Source organism: Cylas formicarius, unplaced genomic scaffold (genome assembly GCF_029955315.1).
Source record: "Cylas formicarius isolate icCylForm1 unplaced genomic scaffold, icCylForm1.1 PGA_scaffold_4__25_contigs__length_36172078, whole genome shotgun sequence".
Classification (NCBI taxonomy): domain Eukaryota; kingdom Metazoa; phylum Arthropoda; class Insecta; order Coleoptera; family Brentidae; genus Cylas; species Cylas formicarius.
In genome coordinates, this window is record NW_026844334.1 from 20,810,990 (window position 1) to 20,834,244 (window position 23,255).

Sequence of the window (23,255 nt, forward strand, 5' to 3'; positions counted from 1 at the left end):
TTGTGGCAATCCACTTTGTGAGTTGTCGGTACTTTTGTATTCGTACGGTTTTGCAAAAATGTATCCAGAAACTAATGTCCTTAGAACAAGTATAGTAAGCAAAGCTTTTAAACTTCTCCACTCCACTCGTTTAGCAGTTCCTAAAGTGTTTTCAAACTTGCTTGCTAGCTTGTTTATTTTTTATATTAATTTGTTTCTTAATTTAGCAATAAAATAAGAAGCTGATTTTTGTCAGAAATATTGCTGGAACTTAAACTTACCTATTGCAACATGATACAGTCAGACAACATTATACATTATACAGAGTGTCCCAAATATGGCGTAGAAAATGAAGACATTTGAAGACCATTTTTAAAAAAATGGAATGCAATTTTTTTTTAGTTTATACTATTTCTCCCATGTATTGTAAGAAATTCTGGCACTTTTTTGGGGTAGTTTTCGAGACATTATGTTTTTGTTTTTATTACGGAACTATTGTTTTCAATAGGACACAAAGTATAAATTATTCACCTTGTCATTAGAGGATTTACTTAGTATGACTATGGCCATTGAGTTCCTCTAAAAAAAAAAATTTTCTGTTCGGTTTTGTTGTATTTTATTTTGTGTCGCAAAAGATCTCTTTTGAAAGGCTGATGCGAAAAATAAAAATAATAAAACAATTTATATCTATAGGTAAATTATATCTCCTCATTATTGAAAAGATCATCTTTGGAAATACGAGTAATGGTTTTTCTCTGGCAATAAATTGTGCTCCATCTAGCGAGCGTCTCCGAGTAGATCCAGTATTTCGAACTAGGGTTGCAAAGAGGCCGTTTATAGAGGCTTTCCAGCGTACATTGTTTGTCTTTCCGCTCGATATAGGCCTAAGCAGATTTAAGTTTTGCCCGAACGAACCTAGATGTCACTCGTGAAGCTATTTTGGTATTTTTTTTTTTGCTTGTAATTAATAATAACTAATTGACTGTTGTTACTTTTCAATTATATTAGACCAAAAAAATACATTTATTAATATTAATTCCGATTAGAAACAAGCTTCGTTTCATCGGAAGAGCGGAAGAGCAAAAAAAAATTAACCAAAACTAAATAATATAAATAGATAATTAAAAAAAAATGTTTCAATATAAACGAGATATATTATTGAAATAAATTTTATTTTATTTATGATTCTGAACATAATGCGTTTAACAACAAGCTTGCAACGTAACTAAAGTGCACTTGATGCACCTTCAATATGAATACAATACCAATGTGTTTAATTAATGAACATTATTATTACATATTAGACCTGTCGAGTCGATTTGATACTTTGATTATGCCTTAATTAAAACAATTAAAAATTAATACTAATTTTTCAAAAAATTGAGTTAATCGGTGATCAAAACAGAGACGATATAGCGGTGCGTACATAGTCGGAAATCTTCCATATTAGAAAAATTTTGAAAAAGAACAGCCGCTCATTTTTAGTATCTTCTTTTGAACACCTATTGCAATATGGTGTAGTGCTTGGAACAAACTACGAAGTAAATTGCATCATGATAATATATTAACTTACTTCAAAATAAATAAAAACTAAAAGTTCAGATTTTCACGAAATTATATATTTTTACATGACAATTGGTTCGACAACACCGTCTCTTTATCAAATGTCACATTGATAAAGACACGGTGTTGTCGAAACAATTGTCATGTAATAGTATATTATGCAACAAGTGCGGGAAACGGGTGAGTTAAAAAGTTTACCGAACGTGTTGCATACTATACTTTTCCTACGACCGTCAGTTTTTGGGTACATTTTCGCAAAACTCGAATACATTCACTGACATGACTGTCAGAATTGACAAACGTCAAAATTCAAAGCGTGGGAAATATCTCCGAAAATATCCGATTGCTCCCAAACCCGTGCGTTAAAATCCCGAAGTGGCTCGGATTCGTGGCAAACGAAACTGACGTGGTTAAGCGACGCTTCCCTCACCCTAGATCGGTAATTTCTTGAAAATCTGAACTTTTAGTTCTTATTTATTTTGATAAATGGATTTTCATCAAGTAAAAGCCACCTCAGTTCAATTTTTAAAGTTATTTAATGAATCACTAATGTATAAAATATTTAGTTTTTGTAGCACGACTTAATTTATTTTCCTTACAATATTATAACTCAGTTAATTACTATCCTATTTTAGAGTCTTTTGTATTAAAGAAATAATTTTTCGTGTAAAATATGGTAGGACTGTATTTACACATTTCTGTCAAGTCATTAATTCAGATCATAAAGATCATTTAACCTAATACTAAGACATTGTCGAACTTACATTGTCTTTATTTATTGTTTACACAACCTTTCGGGCAAATGTATCACTGCCAGTTATAAAGTGCAGACTGCAGAAACTTTGTTTAAATAAGAATTAAAACAATAGAAGTTCCACAATCTCATGGTATTTCTACTGAACTATTGTCTGCCACCGTCAAGCAAACATCATTTAACGTGTATAATTAATTTATTTTTACTTCTAGCTGTAATATAACGAAATACCTCTCAGTAGAGATGCAGATTATGCACTTTACTTAATTGACTTAACGTCGCGGTAGTGGAGTAAAATTCCCTTTTTATTTTAACGGAGTTTTTGTGTTTAAATTGGTCAAGGATAAATTGAAACGTCCGAAAGACGGGCCTTCCTGAAACACGATATTATCGAATCTGTGGCGAGTAAACCGGCCAACGCAACTGATACTCTTTGAAAGCTTTATTACCCCAAGATAGGGAGTTGTAACCGTGGAGGCACACCCGAAACATGTTACCTGGTGCTTTTGGTGCCCAATAAACATGCCGTAAAGATGAATTTATTAAAATAAGAGGGATTAATTTTCGTTTGTGCCTGTTTTTTGTTTGTATATTTTTAATGTTTAAATTTAGATGTCTGCCCGACTGGGTCCATAAATATATAATTTTAGTTATTATGCATATAAATATATAGGGTTGGTCGAAGTACTAACGGATAACATTTTTTATTCTATAACAAAACATTTATGATTATATCATATTGTAATTTTAAAATAAAAATGAAATAAGAAAGTCAAATTAGACGTGGAGCAGAATTTTAAAATATATTTTCTAACTTTTTAAAAGTTTTCTTTTTAATATTTTTAATTTCCGTGTGGATTTGTGAATTCTGAAATAAACGTTCTTGTTATTTTAAAAAAATGTATTATTATCATTTAAGCTTTACTTCACGTTCTTTGTCTTCTGAAAAATTTTTCATAATGACCGCTGAAAATGTCATATTTTAAATTAGTTCATTTGATTGCCATATTCGAAATTTTGATTTTCTTGTGCGTCTTAATTTGACATTTCCTTGCACCTTTTCCAGTTACTAATTATTATATTTTTTTGATATATTTAAAAATAACACTATTTTGTTCAGTGCTATATTCCTAAAGATTTCGCAAACAAGAGCTAGATGGTTTATTTGCCCGGGGAACTGTTCGTAACAAGATTTGAAAAATTATTAATATTCAGAATCTTATACCATCTTGTCAAAAATTTTGATACAATGTAAGATAATATTATTGAAACTAGGTGGTTTTTCATTGATAGAAAATTATTTTTGTCGATTTTTCAATGTACTATGATCAAAATTGCTTTTGTGAATAATTGCTCTTGCAAACGTTTTTTACAGAAAATATTGTAAAAACGAGAAGAGTCTAAAGAAAGCTAATTTATTATAAGCCGATACTATAAATTTACCTAAACGAATTTTCATTTGACCCATCGAAACAAGCGAAGCTATAGCTTCGAATAAATTTAAACAGCCTAACATTTTCTAGCTATTACCAAGTCATTGGGATCTCAATATTGTCATTGTTGAGCAAAGTTTTAGCTAACCGTAATTTCCTCATTCAAACCTGTTTGTTTTCATCGTTCACATTTTGTGCTATATTCTTTCGCGACCAAAATGGTGGCTCCTATGGAATGAAAAAAAAGGAAAAACGATGATCGGGGGCCAACTTTATTACTAACAAACAAGACGTATAAACATCGGCGGCGGAAAAAATACCCAATAGTCATTTTTCTTTGAAACCGTTGTTTATCGTGACGTTTACGCTGACTTATTAATGCGGCAGATACAAAAAGATACAGTAAAGAATTTTTGCACAGACTGTTTAACAGCCAATTTATATGTAAATTGTATGTCTCCTCGGTCGCAATAATAAAGATGTATGCATACTAGTTTTTCTTTTCACAAATTTTATTTATCGATTCCGATAAGCTAAGTTGGGAATGGTTCTTTTTCGTCGTTCGTTTATGCCTGGGCGGTGATCACTACATTTTGGAATGTATTTGGAAATATGGCTGCCGAACTTCTTTGTTTTGTACCGTGCGTTCAATTTATCTTGATAACATTTTAATTGGCAGTAACTTTTTTGTTTTTAGAGATATCAAGGTAAACGGAAAAAAAATGTAGGGTTAGTAGCCGTATAAAACAAAACACTGCACAATCTTTTGACATATAAGCCTGCATTATATATGTTTAAATGAAGGACCCTGTATATTATACATGTTTTTAAAAGAATATCTTATTCTGATTACAATGATGTAATGCGCTTTATATTTTAGTTTACTCGTTTTACGAATAAAGGTAGGACAAAAACATTGAAAATGACAAGACACTAAAGTAAAAAACTCTTTAAATATTCTAAAAGCTGCTGTATTTTCCTGAATACATTTCTCATTCACTCTAATTGTATGATGTCTTGCATTTCGTAACGTTTCCGGATTGTCTCTTAGCATATTGTTTGACTCTGGAATTCTTTGCGGAAATTCCACGACATTATTACAAGAAGTTCTGTGCATGTGATTTTTGATATGTTCCCAAAAGAAAAAATCCATTAAAGTTAAGTCGGGGTGTTGGCTGGGGATATTCCACTTTAAGAAAATATTTAACTTGCACAACAACAGGAGGGGCACCATATTGCTGCGATATAATCAGCGCTGATATATTTAGGGGTAAATCTTAAATATAAATATATTATTCTGTGCTCTAAAACTTGCAAATAATGATCTTCAGTTGACTTTTGATCTATAAATATCGGACCCAAAATATGCATATCTTCAACACCACACCATACATTAATTGATTGGTACCCCTGCCTTTTTATTTCGTGTATTTTTCTGAGATTATTTAAAGACCAATATCGCGTATTTTGCCTATTGCAACCCTTTCGTGTTATGAATGAACTTTTATCAGTCCATAAAATTATTATTCTCATAATGTCTATTTAAAAAATCCAAACAAAACTGCATCCTCCTTTCACATTGTTCTGCACTTAGTTTTTGAGTTTTACCAAGTTTAAATGAATTATATTTATATTCTTTAAAACATGAGTGGATTGATCCCCGAGAAATACCTGTCTCTTCATATACTCTAGTAATAGAGTAAACCGAATGTGCTTCATAGAATCCTAATATGTTTGCAGTATTTTCTTCATTTAAAACATTATGTTTCCGGTATGCCTTTTAAGCATTTGTTACGTTACCATTTTCTGCAAGTTTCTCGGTGCTCTAGTTAAAGTCTAATATATTGACGACGACCTTCGGTTGCACTTTTATTATTCAGAGAGTATACTTGTAGCATATCAACCTTTTCGCGGATGCTAAATTCGCGAAAACCATTTTAACAATAATGACATGGACAATAAATCAACCATCATCAGTCAGGGTAGTCTTTAAAATTATATAAAAATTTCCTATTTTTGCTGATTTGTCAAAAACGAGTGGACGAAAATAAAAAGTGTGTCACATCATTTTAATTGGAATAAGATATTCTATTAAACACATTTATAATATACAGGGTGTTCCATTTACAAAAATATGATGTACGCTTATATATCGGGAAATTGATAGTGTTTTGTTTTATACGTTACTTGGAAAAACTGGGCTATTAACCTCAAGTTTTTTTTGTTTACCTTGATATCTCTAGAAACAAAAAAGTTACAGCCAATTAAAACGTTATCAAGATAAATTGAATGAGTACAATATTCCACGGTTATTTCATAAAATATTTTGTTTGAGCTGTAAAAACGTATCCCTCGTCATAATGTTTTAGGATAATTATGTTATTGTGAAAATAGATCCAGACAATAATTTTTCAAATTGTTAGAAGAAAAATTTACATTATATCAATCACATGAGCTGAATTATTGAATCATAATTAATCATTGCCGAAAATTGCAGTAACTTACTTCGCAACGCTATAACAATGCAATAGTCTCATAAACGTCCCAATGTTACCTTATCGTACAAAAACTAGGTAAAACCTGATTGTTGTTCAACTATGATGTTATGTTGAAAGTAATCAATTGAAACAAAACACTTTGTAATATTAAGGGAGTCACGGAAGATTATCAATTAATAAAGAATTATCTATATGATAAATGTTGCTATATATTAGCGAAATCCTTATAACATAGAACACAGATTACATGGCTATAACAACCTGATAAATACCCTAACCTATATGGGCAATAAACCCAAGAAGTTTGAGTCAAGTACAATACACAGCAATAATGTCATGCTTAGAGATTGCGACTTACGTAAGCAGCTTTTTATATATTTTATAACTTAACTCCTAGTGCATCCACACCTCAAATTTTGGATTTATTTTTGCCTTACATGTTCACGGGTTGAGCGTAGATTGCCAAAAATTTCATCATTGTGTGTGGAATTCCACAGGGTTTAGTTCGGTAATACTCAAATTTTTCAAATTTGAGTACTTCGGAAAAAACTGTGTCTAAACTTACATTGTGAGAGTTCCTTTCAGGAAATATGTAAATTTATTGCAACGTCCAACATAAAACAAACTCGAATTTAATGTTTATTTAGATGCATCTGATTATCGTATTAAAACTTGCGGTGATTAACTGATAACACCTAAACGTTAATAATATAATTTTAATTTTAAATGCCCAAGCATAAATCCAATGCATTCAGAACATTATCATTAGAACCCGCAACATTAGTCCATGCATCGGAGCAAAGTTACCATAATGCAAGGGAAAATGAAATTACCAAAAGCGTTGGAACAATGTTTTTTTTTTACGTTTATTTTTCCTTTTGTTTTGTAACAATATCACAAATAACTTATATTATTCTCTATCTTTAATAAACATGTTTAAAAAAAACAACCTTAGCTATTATATCCTAAACTACGAAATAATTTCTAAATGGTCCCTTAACGACGAAGCTTTTTGCAATAATTTTAAAATCATGCGACTTGATCAAAATGGCATCAAAAAAACGCTCGTTCCCAAATATATCCTCAAAATACCGGAAATGTCCGAAGTTGATCCCGACAGTGATTACTAAAGCTGATGTCTTGATGTGATACTTTGAGCACGATTGATCATTACATAATTGGGTCTTTTAAAGTAGTTAATAAAAAAATATTTTTTAAAAAAGGACACTGCAGTATATACGAACTTTACCTTTAGACTGATAATTTTTTTGCTTGGAACGTTGTCGGCATCAGTATAAGGATTTTGACAAGCCAAACATATTTTTTAACACGTAAATTGTTAACACGTTCATGTTAATCACCGGCGTAGTCATGCGGGTACCTGCTGGCCTATTCGTGACACAAGGCAGTTTTGATTTGGATTGCCATTTGGAAATTATGATTCTGAATAATTGTATATTTTGAGCTTAAGCGAATTGTAGATTAATCAGCGTTGGCTATGTATGTAAGTAAATACGAATTAAGCATAATTAGTACTACAATAAAAAAAAATAATAGTCATGCAGTCATCGAGGGATAGTATGCTAAAACTTAGAAAATGTTATATTGTACTATGTATGTTTACATGGTATCAATGTATAGTACAATGGACGTTTCAAAAAATTTCTAGCTGTAGGTGCTGCAGACCAATGGATTACTTCGGGTTATTGGAATTAGCGACGATCCTAGACGTTCTCTCCAGTGTCGGGCTTAAGAATACTAGCCCGAAATTAAATTGCTCGGTATATACCTTAAATAGTAAAAGCGGTAGGGTCACAGCAAAGTGAAATTTATGTGTAGCTCGGATAACCTAACCGGTAATCCTATATGGAAGGCAGTGTATCGGGATTTATACCATTAAAATATTTTTCGTTATGTGGTGTTCAAGTAATTAGAATCTATAGAATATTTAGTGACTGTGAATATGTCGTGAATTAGTGAATATGTCTTATAAAAATTGCCTTACTTCATCGTAGCAGCAGTAACTCAATTGCGGGACGAAACGAATAAAAATTGTGTTTTCAAAAGTCCATATCTGTTAAATAAAGGTTTTTTTTTTCAAAGAAAACTTCCATAGGGTATTGTATACTATTCACGAAACTTCTGGATTCCTCCTGCTTCAATTGTTGATGGATTGTTGTTGGAGTCTCGGTTTTAGATCAAAGCTTAACTAAAGTTTCAGTTTTAGTTAAGCTCTGAAGGAGGCAACAATTCAATTCAAACAATTCAACAAAAACCAACACAGGCGGAATCCAGAAGTTTTGTAAATAGTAAATAAAAATTATCTGGATAGGGCTTTATCTATATTATTTCATTTTCATTTTTTATTTACTTTAAATCAGCAGGGTAGAAAATGAAACACTTAATTCTTCGAGCAGTTTTAAAAAAATATCTGTTTTTTGTATTTACCCAATAGTCTAGGTAAAAACAAATTCTGTCGATTTTTAACGTTTTTACAACAATTTTTAAAATGTAGTTTTCTATATATCTTGTTTCTATTAATCTGACATTGTTTACACTTCCACATATTTTAACTCTCTAACCAAAACAAACTCATAAATGACAGGAAATTTTGATCGACACTGGTAATTTTTTGAGTGAATGAAAAATCGAATTAACACCCAAAAATTGTCAAATTAAAAAAAAAAAACTCAATACCAGAAGTATAATAAAAATTGTACCATTTTAAATACTTCTGCAAAAACGTATAAATGATTTTTTTTTGTGTATTTGCTGATTGCTTGTTCAAATGTCTAAAGATTTATTTATTTAAAACTAAATTAAAAACTGCATTATCCAATAGTCTCGTGAAACGTGAAACGTGTTGAAAAATATCAAATTTTAACGAACACCGACCAATCACACTTTTAACAAAAATAAAAACAAGAATCTTATAGCACGATCATTGTTACCAACGATTGTTACAAATAACAGAAATATAAAGAATTGGACAATAATGAACAAAAAAAAATCACAATATTACCTATATTTATGTAACTCAGACCGTTTTCAAAAATTGTTTTGAAAATAAATTGCGAGAGGGTTTCATTGAATGTTTCATATATTTTGGTTAGTTTTGAATACCTGTCTAACCTCGTTTTGTTACTTTTTTTAAAAACAAAAATGTGCTTAGCCTTTTTCTTTTGTTTTTTTATCAATGGTTACAAATTGATGGGTATGATGAGCTAATAAATGAGTAAAATAACGAATGCAGAGTATGTACTCAATCAATAAAAAGAATATGTTAACAGAGAATAGAAAAAAGGAAAAACATTGGATACGACCATGTAGCTACTAGAGATGTAAAGGAACTTATGAAGCAAGTATTAAAAAAAGAATTCAGAAGGTTCATGCAACATGCGCATGAGCGAGATTTAAACCAATCGGTTTTAACCAATGCCCTGGCAACATTCAACAACCAACGTAGCCGCTGACATAATACCAAATAATTAATGGTGAAGCACATCATATCAATTTTTCGAATGATTGAAATCGATTTCAAACGATTTGAGTTAAATGCTTATATAATAATTATAAAGAAAAGTCCCCGCACTTTCGGTTCTGAGAGAAAAGCACCGTCTCCTCTGCAGTTAGTGTTTGGCCCACTCTTAAGTAGTCACCATCAGCTAAAACAAAAATTTAGTTGCTGGAATAGTGACTATAAGTCTTTGATCACGTTTACTGCCTAAATAAATCTTATTTCTAGCTGAAACAGCATATTCATAATACACTTTTGTAAAACAATAAATTAACCCAATTCACCCCGCCCACGCCCCACAATAAAGTCAAGCAATTCGAATTTCATTAAAGTTTAGAAAAGGAGTTTGGTAATAAAATCTAGGTTAATCTTTTTAGTAGTCACCTGAAGGGAAAAGAAACAAAAATAAAATTGTCTTGGAATGTGCTATAATTATTGTTTAAATGCAAGGTCGGACTTAATCTACGAAAACATCACGATTATAAAAATAACGCCACTCTTTTCGCTGGTTCGCGCAAAGCTTCGTATCATGGATAGAACAAAAAAAAACTCCCTTGCGAACTTCAGTAAACATGCGGCCCGAAACCAATTTAAAGAAAAATACGAGCCGCAGTTTAATCTTATAAAATATTCGAATCCATTAATTTGAATAAAGGCAACATTAAAACATCTCAAGGTGGCAATGAATCTCCAGTGTTGTAGACTCGCGAAGCTCCGCTGCGTTCCTCCTCGTTTCCATGGCGACGAGCGTTTTTCGTCCAATCGGGCTCGTCGGGGAGGCGGCCCGAGATGCTTTAAGACCTGGAGATACGGGTTCTTCTCCCGGCGATGGAGAGAGCGGGAGAGAATTGACTTTGCGCCGTTGCCTCTTCGTCTGAAATGGATTATTTTTGCAGATTATCGAGTGTTTAACTTATAAAATCAAGGGTGGTATTTTTGAAAATACCAAACGTAGGAGAACATAGCAAAAGGCCAGATCGAGTTCTCATTTGCATATTTCATTAGGAAGTGGTGTAAAAAGTCGTAGAGATGTTGCTTATAAAGGTTTGTTTTCATGCTCGTTCCACATGTCTTATTTTCTCCATCTTAATAACGGATTATTAATACGGCTGGTGAAAATACTTTGCTTAGTTTATTTGCTTTTTAGGCTTTATCTTGCTCTAAGCCTCATTGTCTAGTAACTAGATTGATATTGCACTGACTGTTCAAATTTAGGTGTATAGAACTCTACTCTTTCGAGCTCCTGTTTATAATAAAATGGTTAAACAATTGAACCACCTTGAGAACGCTAATATTTAGACCTTTGAATCACTATTCTATGACATTATGTGAACCTTGTAGAAACGGTAAACATGAGGACTAAAACTGTGCAAGCAAGTCAAAATCAATATATTTCGCCGACTTCCCTTTTTGATTAATCACACATTCAAAGATCGACTTGGTTTTTTACTAGTGTTCAATGTTCAATAGTATATTATAGTTTATTTATTTATTTACTTACAAACGTAAAGGCTATCCAAAAGGCAGACGAGGCTATCCAGTTACATGATAACGCATATTAAACGTATAAATTTACATAACCGGGATTAAAAAAAGAATCTTCAGTAGATATTTCTAGGGCATTATTAGAAGAACATTACAAAATTTTGTATACGTTAGTTAGTAAATTAATTTAGCATCCTTGCTGTTCAGTTCGTGCACATACGAGCACGTCTAATAATTGGAGATTTTTAAAGAGTTTGATTTGAATATATCTATGTAAAATATTGACTTGATGCTACCTTTCTGGTAATTAAATGGGAAGTAATTTGTGGAGTAAAGTGAGTAAATAAGATTAACAATTTTATAAAGGAAAATTACATCTAAGCTATTTCTGTGCGTTTCAGGTGACCTCAATTTATAAAAATGTAAGTTATATATTTTCATAGAAATAGTTGGTAGTATTAGTAGATCACCATAATGCCAATACTATACGTCCATATAGGAAAGTATACCTCTCTCACCTCCATAAAAGGTATCAATAGAGCTGCAAGTTTTATTGCTTATTTTATTTTTCTAATAATATATCAATTTAGCAGTAAAGTGACTATTGGCCAATAATATTTGAAATGTAATGAATTATAATAGAGTTCCATTAACCTCTCTAAAACTATGTTGAACTAAATAAATATAAAAAACGTCTTAGTGATAATCTTTAATTCAGCAATTCGAGCACTGCGGCCACGATTAACTTAATAGTAATTAAAATAGGTTAAAACTGCTTTTTATATGGTACTAGATATAAATTTCCCAATATTTATTCATTAACTAGACGACGTGGATTCAGTTTTTATCGGACTTACCTTTTCATAAATATTTACGAAGTGACAACGTGGCACAAGACCGAAATTTCCTGCTGAGAAATAAGCAGCGACGGAAAGACGTGTGCGGCAGGATTGCTATTTTCCGCGTACGGAATCCCCTGCGAGATGTGGATCGCTTCGCTGCCTGCTGGGCAAAGATATTGTCTTATTTCCATTAACGATTCGTTTTCGGCCACCATGATAAATCGGTCCGTGGCGAACAACTGCAAGGAAAACTGTAGGGTTTTATTTATTGTATTGTTTTGTGAGATATATAATTTAGTTTCCGCGTTGAGCAATTCGCAATATTGCTTAGATTTATGATAATGTCTTACAAAATAAATTCAAAAAGACCGATAAGATAATAATAAAGAACATGCACAGTGAGACTACTCCTAGTATACATAATGAGCGCATCTTATATAGGGTGTTGTACCAGAAACATAGATTCCGAATCTTTTCTAGGGGATGTGAAAATTTTAAAAATTTAATCGTACTTCTTTAAAATATAGGAATTACTTGTATTTGTCTATGAGATTATTTTGAGAAATTTTGTTCAAATCTTACAGTTTGACAAAGAGACATAAAATCATTTAACTGCACATCGCGTAAATGCCGACCTTCCTCATTTTCATCTTTTTCCTCTTCCTTTTATTCACTATCTTCAGATTTTTCACACGGAATGTGGTATTTAAAAGTCATTATAGTTTAAACTTTCTGGTAAAGTTACTTAGAAAGGGCACTGATAGACTAAGAAGCCTTTTTTCGATCTCCATTCCAATTGGATGGCACTATTGACATCAAATATAATTGAGTCGCGTAGGTGAGGCGTCTGACATGCGAATTTGGATTTTCCCATCTGTGTCACTCTAAAACACTATTTGCAGAGAAATTATTTTTCACGCTAACCTGAACTTTACTCGAAATTCCCATTACACGTTGTTCTACAACAGCTTAAGTATTAGTGATTGTTCTCCAGCATGCCTTGGTTCATAGACTTATATTATTATACTAACGAATAATTATTTCACAAAATTTACGAATAGGTTTTTAATATAAGCGCAACCCTACTGAACTTTGTAGTCTCCAAGAAAATGAAACTCTATTGCACGTACTGTTTGCCTGTCCCCTTTATTACGAGGTTACATTTAATCATTTTAAAGATGTAGTTCTTTTTGTGAAACGACTAGATAATCTTACACCTAGAGTTGCAGTGAATATCTGTGCAGGGTTGATGCCATTCCAAAATTTATATTTCTCATTAATGAAAAATATAAATTTCTCTGTTAGAATTACCTGTAGCTTTTTATACGTATTAACCTTTAGCTATCTATATTATTTATTAAATTACTCCAAATTTATAATATTTTGAAAAGAAAAAAATACATTCGAAAAAATCTCCGTGATTTGCAACCAGGGTGCATGAATCGAATTATTTAATTTTTTTTATAATCATTATTATTTCATTAGTTAATATAAATTATGCTTCATGCAGGCGGCAGAGCAAACGTTTCTCAAAATTTACCAAGTTTCATCTTAAATTTTAGTATGTAATGTAGTATGTAATGGGTGAAAATAGTAGTATAAATAGTACTATAACAATTAATATTTATTCAAAAGGAAGGTACAAGAAAACACGGTGATCTGGAGCCCAGGGGAGCGTTTAAATTTATTACAGCCGGTGGATTAACACATGCCTATTTGAATTCCCTCGGGCATATAACCGGGAGTCCCAGTTTAACAGGGCCGTAACCAACAAACTTGAACTGAAAACAAAATTGTACTCATCTCATATTTTTATCTAAAACTGTATTTTATATTAGTAATTGTTCTGAGAACTGCTGCATTCATGAATGTAATTTTTTATAAGCATTGCGTTAAAACGTTTTAAATTTGAAGCCGATACTGTGAACTTCTCGGATTCATTACGGCACTGGCAACGCAAGCAAACGGGCAATTTTTAATAGAAACATAATTGAATTCAAAGAACCAGTTCTTGGAGAACGAGTCCGTTGCTTTTTAACCTGTGCCGTGGCTGGATATCTTAATCTCTTTGTCGTCCGCGGTCCGAGGGAGATACTTTGTCATTTCGGGGGTCCGCTTACACAATTAGAAAAAAAATTCCTTAAGTTAGGTAGAGCGGGACGAGTTTCTTGATTCCTTTTAGTTTCTATTGGTCGACTAAAAGCGCATTGTGGATACAGTGGGAATTGCGATCTCGTAATATTCACGTTATCTTTTTCATTGAAATTACCGGGACGAGTTTATGAAAAATTTTGGTTATTATACAAAACCCATATTGAACTTGAATGAGCCAATCGGGACCGGCCCCTTGATTTGTTCTTAATATTTACATATTTTCCGGCTATTTTGCGTTTTCCTAATATATAGGCAAATTTGGTGATTTTTTATTTGCACCTGAAATGTTGTTTTTTACTACTTTTTTTCTTTTTATTCCACCGTTTAAACAAACTGTTTGTTATTATATTTTTTATTTAATTATATTACATTTGCATTTTTGGTATAGGTTAAACTTCATTTAAATAACTTGGGATTCAAATTTTTGGTGTTTCGTTAAGTTGATGTGACTTTTTTTTTCATATTCTGTAAAAAAATTGCTGAACCAACACCATATAACCACAACCATATAACACAATAACGCGTTTCACCACAAACCGAAACTCAATTTTACGTACTCGACGCGCGTTTCGCCAACCATGTTGGCATCTTCAGGAGAAGATTAAAACCGTAATTCAGTTTTAATCTTCTCCTGAAGATGCCAACTTGGTTAGCGAAACGCGCGTTAAGTACGTAAAATTGAGTTTCGGTTTGTGGTATAACGCGTTATTGTGTGTTAGTGCAGTGTCGAAGGTTCCAGTCAAGAGTTTCACAACCATATATGCACTCATGCACTTTTTTTTCCACTAGGAATCCTTAGTTGACGCTCTAATGTATATTTTCTACATTAGGTATTGCCTTAACTACTGGAAGATGTTCTAGTTGTACTGAAGGACCATATCTGGTACAGCACAATCGGGCTCTTGTTCTTTTGAGTGTATTTATCTAGATACCGTATATCATAATCCTTTTTCAGCATTGACACACCATTAAGGAACACCCTGTATATTTTATGTGTTGAATCAATAGTTTTCGATACTTAGAGAATACTAAATCACTATGCGTCCGTAGAGTTCAAGCCAATTCATTTAAATTAAAAATGTTCACACAGTGGAAAAATATTTATTATCCTTGGAGTGGCTTAGTGAAATTTGTCACCATATAGAATTGATTTTCTCCGCAGCGGTGATATTTATCATTAATCATGCGATATTGATTGTTATTGTCAAAGTGTGCTTAAATCAATTGAAAATGAATTTAAAATTTATTATTCGTGCTGATATTTGAAGTTTCGATTCTATGTCTCGACTCCCGACTCATTTGCCGGGAAACAGTCATCATTTCTCAAAGTTATGTTAATGTATAAACATCGGCAATTTAGACAGCCTCCAATATCGGTCACCAACCTTTAGGGACCTTATTTTTGTTTATAGTTTTCATCCGGAAAAAATGAGTAATAGTCCAAGGAACGAAAATGTCTGTTAATATTTTCTTGAACAATACTTTTTTTTAACTACTAACCAAACTAAAGGAACATTTTTTCATTCTCTGGTAGTCCAAAAAATATCATTTATTTGTTTCAATTTGAAATTTACGATGGCGAACTATTAGAGTCACAAACCAAGCCAATAGCGAAGTGCCAAAAAGAGAAATAACAAAGTTCTATATTACTCAAGGAATTCGTGGAGTTTTGACGAATACATATTAGCGACGAAAAAATACACGTTGACAAAAAATTAGAAGATCCAACTTTTAAGAGTTTACCTAACAACCACTGTAGGCGAATAAGTGCGTACTTTACCAATACTTCTTTTACTTAAAGAATTGATTTATTAATATATTAAATATACTCGACTTTTACGTGCTAGCTACCAATGGAAAGAATATTTTTTACTTTAGTAAAGAAACGACTACCTTAAGTAAAGATAATGTCTTTTAGTACACTTTTTAAAACCGAAAATATAAAAGTAGCAGTATGCAACTTAAAAAATAAAACTACTCTCTTAGAACAATTAACATGATCTTATTATTTTTTTATTTCTATTAATTTCCATTCTTTGCCGTTCGTCTTTCAGTTGTTAATTATTTAGCTAGGCTTTTTTAAGATGAGGAACAAACATGCGGGCGTGAAAATTTTTGGGCAAATACTACGAAACGCGCACAGAATGTCAAAGAACTGAAGATAATCTGCATTTCTACTCTATAAAAGGGCATTAAAACGAAATTTTAAGCCGGCCACGATCGTTATCGCCGGCTTTATTTGTACGCACCGTACAATCAGCGTTTCGCGTGACAATTGTCTCGAAAATGGGGACAAAAACGGGGGAAATTGGGGGTTTGTTGGAGAATCGGAGGGATGTAGACGGCCATTATCCCCGTTAAATGAAGTGTACGGGCGAAAGGTGAACTCGTGGCGTAAGCCTTTTGCCGGGGCTTGCTGGTGCTGCAATTCCCAACTGGCAAAAGCTGGATAAGGCCCCCGGATTGGGAAGTGAAGCGGAAACGGGATCCGATAAGAGATATTGCCGACGAACTACGAACGGGAAAAGTTTGATTCGGTTCGGGTGCGAACAGGACCGGCTTCGCCTCAAACGCTTGCTACGTACCAAGCATTATTTTAATTATAGACTAAATGATAAGTTTCTGGAAATGCAGCAGGAAACTTTAGTCTTCTTTACCCCTATCAAGTCAAAGTATTTAGCTTATTCTATTTTATATTTCATTCGTTTACAAACACGATAATAAATACGCTAGCAAAAAAAAAGAAATAAAATAAAATATTAATTACAACCTAAGCTCCATATATTTTGCAAGAAATTTTGTAGATGAAATTATCAACTAATTAAGGAGAATACACAATACACTTTCGCCTATGATTTATGGTTATGGCGGTTCGTTCATATACCGATTTCATTTTATTAAAAAAATGCTTTCATAGAACGTCTTATTCACTGAGGAGACAAAGTTTTGTTAAATATATATTTTCTGTATTTAAATGTTTTCTTATTATCAATTGATATACGGAAGCTTTTAATGGAATTATTTCGTATATTCGGTAAATAAAATAAAAATATGGATTTTACTTCATAAGCTCAAGCCGATGAAAGAATCTATTTCTATAACTAGCTTACTATTTGAAATAAGACAGATATTAAAAAATAAGTCACGAATCTGTTTTTCATTCATCTGCAAAAAAATATCAGAAGACGTCCATGTGAAATTTGCGATTTTAAGAAAAAATATACATACGAGGGCTGCTTTTTATATATCCGGATTTTCTTGAACTAGTTCTGCCATCTGGCGACTAACGTTTAATCAGTTAGGTTTTCGCGAAAGTGTTGTTTGTATTTTTTGTGATAAATTGAAAAAAATGTGACCGTTAAAAGTGGAACTTAATCGGGAGAATTTTCGTGCAATATTTTTTTACGACTTTAGACGTGGCCTAGCTCAACAACAATGCAATGAACTTAATTCGGCCTTTGGAGTTAAAGCACCATCTAGTACCATTGTTTATCGCTGGTTTTCTGACTTTAGTAATGGTCGTAGTTTTCTTAAGGATGAATTTCGTGAAGGTCGTCCAAAATCGGTGGTTGTCCAAGAAAACATTGATGCAATGCGGAAACTGATTTTGTAGGATCGTCATGTGACTTACGATGAGATTGAGGTATCTTTGGGCATTAGTAGGATCAGCATACGTACAATTTTCCATGAACATTTGGCGGTTAAAAAATTTTTTTCGCGTTGGATTCGACACAATTTGACGACAGTGCTAGCTCTCACCGATCAGTGGAAACAAAGAACTTTTTGAACATTAAAAAGGTTGATTCGATGCGCCATCCATCATATAGTCCTAATTTAATACCTAATAAGTTCTTTTTATTTCTATACATTAGGAACAAATTTGCGTTTTTGCGTTTAAAAAGCATGTTTTGGAGGTGCCCGAATCGATGTGGGAGAACTGCTTTTATCGAATGCAAAAGTGTACTGATCATCAGAGTGAATATTTTAAGAAACGGTAAAGTCATATTTTTTGGTAGCTTATAGTTTTTTTATTACAAATCTCGAAATATAAAAGGTAGCCCTTGTATAACTCGCATGGTTTTTAACGTTTTTGAAGTTATTGAATTTTCCATCTGTTTAGTTAAGTTAAATGATTATCCTCAATCGTTAACATTTAAGAACACTGTCAGGAACAACTTCATGTAAACCACAAATATGGATCTTAGAAGCAATTATTGCACATGGTTCCAAAAAGTTAGAAATCTGTTAAAAATTGTGTTGTTGGATTAAAATATTCATTAGTATATCGGTTATTGGAATTGTTAAAAATGAAGGGCCTAGAGTTTTATAAATTGTTGGTTGATTTATGCGGATGTTGATAGATTTGAATTGTGATTTGAAATCGATTCTATCATCTATCGTATATGTTAACACACCTACCTTTTTCGACGAAGGCTTCCTTTAAGAATTTTGGTTTATATTATATATATCTTTAGCAGCCGTGGCTGTTAGAAGTAAAAGTAGTACTAGTGACCACAAATATTTTGGCGCTTTATGTTTTAAATTCGGAATAATCAGTAACTCGTAATGTGGAAATGTTTAGCTTTTTTTGCACAATTGCAATGGCTGCACTTGCAGCACGATTGCCTAACAAAAGCCTTTTTTAACAACTTCAAATTCATTAAAATTCGTTATGCCTTTTTGGAGTTAACAATATTTATCACCACCGCCAATATAAGGATTAAAAAAAAAAGTTTGAAAAATCAAGATTCAATTACTTTTCCCACGGCCATGTCGTGAACTCGAAAATAATATCCAGGATTTTCTCTTTGCCCATTTACTTAATTTTTTTTTAACTTTCTGGAAGAAATCCGTTTAAAAGATATGTTTAAGAAATAAGGGAGATCTCCAAAATAATATTTACAGTTGCATACGCGCCGAGGTAAATTTTTTAGCATTTTGGTTAACCTTGGACGGAGTCTCGCAACACGTATAGAGCGGACTTACGTGTTTGCGTTCGGCAATCGTAAGGGTAACGTAAAACTGTCGCCATGCCTCGACAAACTGCAAATAAACTGAAAGAAAACGAACGGAAAAGGCTACATTAGACAATTTACGGTTTTGTTTTCGTTAGACGCGACGCGTCGGGTCGCCCAGCTCGCTGCAGCCCGGGTGCAGTTTTCATTCGGCGCAGTCGGCGTCCCTTGGAAAAGACTTTTCCGGGGGAAAAAAGACCATCGTATAATATTCCGGTTAAGAATAATTCGCACGGAACGGCCAAGCAAGCTCATTTCCCGCGACAGTTATATGTGTGAGTTAGAGCGTTTCTTTCGTTTTACTTTGCCGCTTATCTTGCCACTAAATTTCTGATTTTAATGGAAGCGGGAGAGCAATTTCGCGAGAGCGAGCGCCTGTACGCGCCAAAGGCCGTACTTAGCTTTTACGGCGGGCTTTTTAAATTGGGTCTATTGTTATCGGTAGTTTAAAGCAATTTTAGAAGTCGAAGGAAAGTTTAAATTGGATTTTGAATGATTTGTGATATTAAAAAGTTCTTGGGGATGTATGTATGTAACCCTTTCAATATTTTTTTGTTTTCTTTGGTTCACCGATGTAAAAATGATCATGTGATGCCAACCATATGGCCGCATAAATAATATACATAATCTCTTTTGCCATTATTCGTGCTTAAAACATGTACTGGCATGTTGTCTCTAAAAGATGGTACCGCTAGTTCCTAAAGGAAAAATATGACAACCTGAGAGGACTTATTCAGACCTTTATCGCCACATCGCTTAGAAAAGTCCTTGCGAGAAATTACAGTACCTGTTTGGATATTTTCTCAGACTCAATAAATTTAACTTCTAGTACTCTGAACCGGCTGCCTGCTCTTTGGTGGTGTGCAGCTGATTCTCTTCCAAACAAAGTCTACATGTGCTGTCGGTGATCACTCCGTGATAACAGTGTTCTGTCAAGATTCCTACCAGCTTTCACAGTCTTGCGGGAATGAAACTGAGAGCCCAGCTTTGGTCCTCAGGTGTAAGTCCCACGGTCTCCCTTAGCACCCTCTCCGTGCCGGGAGAATTGTTTCCCAAGCTCAACCCACTATTCGGTATAATATTTACCATTCCAACGGACGACTCTAGTGTGGAACACAAGGCATTACCTCTGCGTTTTGGGTCAGTCTGGCAGAATTATATTTCGCCAGTGTTGTGAATATTTCTCGACCATGCAGATGCAATCTTAGCGCACTTTTACAGCAAGAGCGGGAATACCCCCTCGAATGTCTTGACAAATATGTACTTGTCGGAGTTTCCTCTGTTGAAGTTCTATTCTCGGCTTACGAAAACTAGATCTAACCGGACTACTTCAATTTAAGAGAGGAGGGCTTCGATGATTTGACTTTAAATAGCATTTGTACTAATAATGGCATAGTAGCGAACGAGGAAATATACAAATACCAACAGTCACTTTGAAATTTTAAAGCACACTGCTCCAATTTGGATGAAAAAATTGTTTGTATTTATCTTGTTTTCCACTTAAGAAGTTATACCAATTGACTATCAGGTGCGTATTCTACGCTCTGATATCAAAGCTAAACAAAAAAATTACAGAAAATATAAAAATTCAATTATAAACTAATTTGAATTTCACACCAACATAAACTTATTTTATGTTTATTGGAAATAGACACGCTCACTTAACTATAAATAGATGCCGGCTAGTGCGACTGGCACTAAAATTGAAATAAGCATATTCCGCGAGGAAAAATATATCGGGCTGTTATACTTTAAAATGAACGCAGTATATGTATAGCGATTGTAGGATTTGTGCTAGACGTTTCTAATCTCGGCGGCAGCTCGTAATGCTGATATATAAAATGGAATATTGCAGAAACGACGGGGAAGAACAAATATTACAAGTCGCATGAGTTGAGTTTCTTACGTGCGGGGAATAGGCGGGATGGTCCAAGACGGAAAGCGCAATTTCAGACGGCCGTTAACCCAACTCCGACCTGCATAGCTGAGCAGACTGTTTCCTTCCTAGTTTTCTCTCCTTTTCTTTTTCTTTGCAATTGGTTTAAATCTGCTACGCTGGAAGGTTTTAAATTTGTATTAAAATTGAATTTGTATGTATAAAACTACCTCATACACGCACAACGGAAATTCTTGGGATTTGAAGATTTTTTAAAAATTAGTTTGCTCTTAGGTGTACTCTTTAGATAGTAAATTTTCGGATAATAATATATAATTTGTTTTACAAATAAATAAAATCAATTTTTATTCCATTAAAAAGTAAAATTCCAGTAAAAAAGAAATCAAAGGTTGTAAATTCAATGCCTTGTTTAAATTGCCCAAAAAAATATATTGCCCAAGCCAACTTTTGGAAAATGGACATAAATATACTAAAAACCCGCAGTTCATGCGTTTTTTACATAAACGTGAAAATTTAACAAACCATAAATTTTATTTTAAAGAAAATAAAATTTGAACAAAAGGTAATGACAATCAAAAATTGGCAATAAAAGGATTGGTTCGTATTAAAAAAGATATAAATGCAATAGATGATCTATAACATATTAGTAATTTAAATTAAAAATCAAAATCTACTTTCTAATGATAAGAGTGTTAAGCATAAACCAACAATTACAAAAACTTTTAGCAACTAATGTTAAAACATAAACTTCAAATTAAAAATATTAATGTAATGATAATGAATATTAATTTCTTCAAAATATCACTAAGGTATGTTAATAATAATATCCATACAAGTTATCTTCTTATATTCTTAAGTAAAATTATTTTTTTAAAAACCTCGCTATATTTGCGTTGATATTGTTAAAATGAAACAGATGAAAATGAAACAGAAACAGTAACACATTTTCAGAATGGAGGCGAAAAACAAATAATAAAATTATAATCGACTTTAACAAAATAGTCGGTCCCACTGTTCTAAAATATAATTGCAGGAGGATGCACCATCAGTGTTCATAGTCATAAATTTTACTTCTTATTAGAAATTTATAAATTATACAGAAGAAGGAAAAACGTTTTATTTTGCGCGACGCAATAAGTAGGAAATACTCGATTACTTTTAAACAGTTTCAGATTTTGATTTGAAATTTGAATGGTTTCACATTGGCATAATGGACCCAAAAGTTGCATTCTCGGTTTAGGAGTATAAATATAGTAATATATAATATATTTCTCATTTGTTTTAAACTTTTATTAACTTTTTATTGATTTAAAAAAATCATTTAGGAGGCTACGTTACTTGCCGTTTAATAAGTTAAATGGTTTTTTCATCAGCAAAATCTTCCATGAGATTTCATAAAATTCACCTAATCAAATTAAAAAATCCAATAAAATTTAAAAATAGGAGAAAGTTGGCCCCGATAATCTGTTGTATGTAAAAAATACTGGATGCTAAAAATTCAATAAAAGTTAATTGAAAAATTGCAATATGAAGCTTGTGTTGCCCAAGCATATATTACAGACGAAAACTACACCTTATAAAAAGTAAATAAAACGTTAGCAATATTTCTTGCACACTAATTGGTTATTATGTACATTTTACATAGTCAACTGGTTCAAGTATGAATGTAATATGCCAATGAAAAAATTTACGAAAAAAATTTTTTTTTCATCTTTCTAAAAACTAACTACAAAAACCAACCACTACCTCGCCGGCATATAAAAACAGTAACTAAACTAACCAAAACTATGCACAATAATATCATAATTAATAGCGAGTATATAATCAATTAATCTTTTTACCTATACATATATCGTAATTATTGAGTACCTACTGACATTCCTTGTCTCTTTTTTCCATGGTTAAAATGGTAATATTTCGAAAATTATGAAATATTAAATAAATAATTATCAATATCAAATATCTTGAATCACTTTCCATTAAATATGACCTGTAAAACTCTAATTACGAATAAATTAAAATACAGAAAAAATGATAGTTTGCCATAATCCCAGTTGTAAATTGTAATAATTATTTCGGGCATTGTTTACCTGTGTGTGTATGGTACGATCCTTAGTA

The 23,255-nt window shown here is 32.6% G+C and overlaps 1 long non-coding RNA gene across 1 annotated transcript; it reads right to left on the minus strand.

Annotated features, from left to right (window-relative positions):
• Positions 1 to 10,430: 10,430 nt before the first annotated feature.
• LOC132701560 (uncharacterized) lies at positions 10,431 to 21,272 on the minus strand. Its single transcript, XR_009618788.1, has 3 exons — positions 21,147 to 21,272; positions 12,087 to 12,310; positions 10,431 to 10,618 (listed from the first exon to the last, which is right to left on the minus strand). It is a non-coding gene; the product is annotated as an uncharacterized LOC132701560 (long non-coding RNA).
• Between the last annotated feature and the right edge of the window lie 1,983 nt (positions 21,273 to 23,255).